The sequence below is a fragment of the Cherax quadricarinatus genome, chromosome 20 (assembly GCF_038502225.1).
Source record: "Cherax quadricarinatus isolate ZL_2023a chromosome 20, ASM3850222v1, whole genome shotgun sequence".
Classification (NCBI taxonomy): Eukaryota; Metazoa; Arthropoda; class Malacostraca; order Decapoda; family Parastacidae; genus Cherax; species Cherax quadricarinatus.
Genome location: NC_091311.1, coordinates 39,240,573 through 39,245,006, shown reverse-complemented (window position 1 = coordinate 39,245,006; position 4,434 = coordinate 39,240,573). Strand labels below are relative to the sequence as shown.

Here is a 4,434-nt window from a genome sequence, read left to right as displayed (position 1 = left end):
AGGAGGCCAAGAGAAGAATACGATGAGAGCAACAGAGCAATGATCAACACACTAGCCGAGGTGGCCAGGAGAGCACACATGGGGGGAGCAAAGTTACTAGTTATGGGTGATTTCAATTACAAGGAGATTGACTGGGAAAACCTGGAGCCCCATGGGGGTCCCGAAACATGGAGAGCCAAGATGATGGATGTGGTACTGGAGAACCTCATGCATCAACATGTTAGAGACACTACTAGAGAGAGAGGAGAGGATGAACCAGCAAGGTTGGACCTTGTATCCACCATGAGTAGTTCGGACATCGAGGGTATCATGTATGAAAGGCCCCTGGGAGCTAGTGATCATGTGGTTCTGTGCTTCGACTACATAGTTGAGCTCCAAGTGGAGAGAGTAGCAGGAATAGGCTGGGAAAAACCAAACTACAAAAGGGGGAACTACTCAGGCATGAGGAACTTCCTTCAAGACATTCAGTGGGAGAGGGAACTGACAGGAAAACCAGTACAAGAAATGATGGACTATGTAGCAACAAAATGCAAGGAGGCAGAGGAGAGGTTTGTTCCAAGGGAAACAGAAATAATGGGAAGAACAGAACGAGTCCTTGGTTCACCCAAAGGTGTAGGGAGGCAAAAACTAGGTGTACTAGAGAATGGAAAAGGTACAGAAGACAGAGAACTCAAGAAAATAAAGAAATCAGCCGAAGAGCCAGAAACGAATATGCACAGATAAGAAGGGAGGCTCAGAGACAATATGTAAATGACATAGCATCAAAAGTAAAGACTGACCCGAAGCTGTTGTACAGCCACATCAGGAGGAAAACAACAGTCAAGGACCAGGTAATCAGACTGAGGAAGGGTGATGGGGAATTCACAAGAAACGACCGAGAGGTATGTCAGGAGCTCAACACAAGATTTAAAGAGGTATTTACAGTGGAAACCAGTAGGACTCCAAGAAATGAGAACAGGGGGGCACACCAGCAAGTGCTGGATGAGGTACATATAACCAAGGAGGAGGTGAAGAAGCTGCTATGCGAACTTGACACCTCAAAGGCGGTGGGACCAGACAACATCTCTCCATGGGTCCTTAAAGAGGGAGCAGAGATATTGTGTGAGCCATTAACAAAGATCTTCAACACATCATTTGAAACTGGGCAACTCCCTGAGGTATGGAAAATGGCAAATGTAGTCCCAATTTTTAAAAAGGGAGACAGACATGAGGCACTAAACTACAGACCTGTATCACTAACGTGTATAGTATGCAAGGTCATGGAGAAGATCATCAGGAGGAGAGTGGTGGGGCACCTGGAAAGAAACAAGTGTATAATTGACAACCAACACGGTTTCAGGGAAGGAAAATCCTGTGTCACAAACCTACTAGAGTTTTATGACAAGGTGACAGAAGTAAGACAAGAGAGAGAGGGGTGGATAGACTGCATATTTTTGGACTGCAAGAAGGCCTTCGACACAGTTCCTCACAAGAGGTTACTGCAAAAGCTAGAGGATCAGGCACACATAACAGGAAAGGCACTGCAATGGATCAGAGAATACCTGACAGGGAGGCAACAACGTGTCATGGTACGCGACGAGGTGTCAGAGTGGGCGCCTGTGACAAGCGGGGTTCCACAGGGGTCAGTCCTAGGACCTGTGCTGTTCTTGGTATATGTGAACGACATAACGGAAGGGATAGACTCAGAAGTGTCCTTGTTTGCAGATGATGCGAAGTTAATGAGAAGAATCAAATCGGACGAGGATCAGGCAGGACTACAAAGAGACCTGGACAGGCTACAAGCCTGGTCCAGCAACTGGCTCCTTGAATTTAACCCTGCGAAATGCAAAGTCATGAAGATTGGGGAAGGGCAAAGAAGACCGCAGACACAATATAGTTTAGATGGCCAAAGACTGCAAACCTCACTCAAGGAAAAAGATCTGGGGGTGAGCATAACACCGAGCATATCTCCTGAGGCGCACATCAATCAGATAACTGCTGCAGCATACGGGCGCCTGGCAAACCTACGGATAGCGTTCCGATACCTCAGTAAGGATTCGTTTAAGACTCTGTATACCATTTACGTCAGGCCCATACTGGAGTATGCAGCACCAGTTTGGAATCCACACCTAGTCAAGCATGTCAAGAAATTAGAGAAAGTGCAAAGGTATGCAACAAGACTAGTCCCAGAGCTACGGGGATTGTCCTACGACGAAAGGTTGAGGGAAATCGGCCTGACGACACTGGAGGACAGGAGGGTCAGGGGAGACATGATAGCGACATATAAAATACTGCGCGGAATAGACAAGGTTGACAAAGACGGGATGCTCCAGAGAAGGGACTCAGACACAAGAGGTCACAATTGGAAGTTGAAGACTCAGATGAATCAAAGGGATGTTAGGAAGTATTTCTTCAGTCATAGAGTAGTCAGGCCGTGGAATAGCCTAGAAAGTGACGTAGTGGAGGCGGGAACCATACATAGTTTTAAGGCGAGGTATGATAGAGCTCATGGGGCAGGGAGAGAGAGGACCTAGTAGCAATCAACGAAGAGGCGGGGCCAGGAGCTGTGACTCGACCCCTGCAACCACAAATAGGTGAGTACACACACACACACACACATACACACACACATACACACAGACACACTAACATACATACACACACACACACTAACATACATATACACACACGAATGCACATACAACAGGTCTAGTGTCTAATCGACATGTGCCTAGGACCAAATGTTAATACACACACACACACACACACACATACACACACACACTAACATACATACACACACACATACACACGCATGCACATACAACAGGCCTAGTGTCTAATCGACATGTGCTTAGGACCAATTGGTAACACACACACACGCTGCGGTGTCCGAGTGGTTAAGGAGATGGACTTGAAATCCATTGGGCTCTTCCCGCACAGGTTCGAATCCTGTCCGCAGCGATGGTTTTTCTGTTTGTTTAGTGAAGAGGCGGGGCCAGGAGCTAAGACTCGACCCACATACATACACACACATGCACACAAATACACACACACATGCACACACACACATACACACACACACACACGCACACACACACACGCGCACACACACATACATACATACACACACACACACACACACACACGTACACACAAACACGCACACACACAGTGCCATTATAAACAAACAGTGAGATTAACAACACACGTTGAGTGACATTATACATACATTCACAAAGTGGTTAAACACACACACGGGGAATAACAATACACACACACACACACACACACACACACACGCACACACACACACCCACACACACACACACAGGAACTAACAACATACACTTACACAGAGCAACATCAAACACACATAGGTAGTAACAACATGCACACACACAGCCAGTTTATTGGTTTAGTGGATTAAAAACCTTTCCACCAAACAAGGGACACATAGGGTACACGAAACCTGTTCATCACCAGTCAAGAATACTGTAGAACCCCCGTATCCGCGGGGGATAAGTTCCAAGATCTACTGTGGATAGTAGCGTAACTTATATTTAAGCAATTTTTCGTTTCATACATGCCTGTGATAAAGTTTATTTGATAAGTTAAGTCGAGAATTAGCACCATCACTATCCTTGTACTTTAGTGTCATTATTAAGCAAAATTAAGGGTTATTTTCGGGCCAGGGTAAACAATGGATAACTGAAACAGCGGAAACTGGACCCGCGGATACGGCGGTCCTACTGCACTTTAGTTCTTAAATAGGGATAAAAATAGGGAACGCTCTCTGCGTTCAGGTTGGCAGAGAGCGTCCCCTACCTCCACCCTTTATAAAGAAAAAAAAAACATATTCACTAATTAAATAATTCTTCAGAATAGTATCGCAATAATAAACAAATCAATTTCCAACAAATTCATGCTTTAATTTCTCTCATTTTGGGCCAACATGTGACAGAAAAAATAATTATAAAAGGAATTTTTGTGCTTGTTTTTCCACACACTTTATGCCTTGGGTAATGGTAGAAGCAATTACAAATAAATAATCCAGATTATATGCACGGCTAGCCATATATAAATTTTATTGCAACATAGCGGCCTTTAATGTTTTCTATGGGATGCGTTTACTGCAGCAGGAATATTATATGTGAGTGATGCTCTCTTATTATTTTTATTGAGAGAGAGAGAGAGAGAGAGAGAGAGAGAGAGAGAGAGAGAGAGAGAGAGAGTGATCGACTCTAAGCATAACATTAAGAGTGCAATGATAATAGTGCTACTACTACTACTACTGATATTACTACTGGCACTGTACTACTACTACTACTATTATTACTACTACTACTGTTACTACTACTGCTGCTACTAATACTACTTCTACTATTGGTACTACTACTACTACTACTATTACTACTACTGCTACTACTTCTGCTACTGCTGCCACTACTACTA

General features: G+C 44.4%; 1 non-coding gene across 1 annotated transcript; it reads left to right on the top strand.

Annotated features, from left to right (window-relative positions):
* Positions 1-2,861: 2,861 nt before the first annotated feature.
* Positions 2,862-2,943, top strand: TRNAS-UGA (transfer RNA serine (anticodon UGA)). Its single transcript has one exon. It is a non-coding gene; the product is annotated as a tRNA-Ser (tRNA).
* Positions 2,944-4,434: the final 1,491 nt, after the last annotated feature.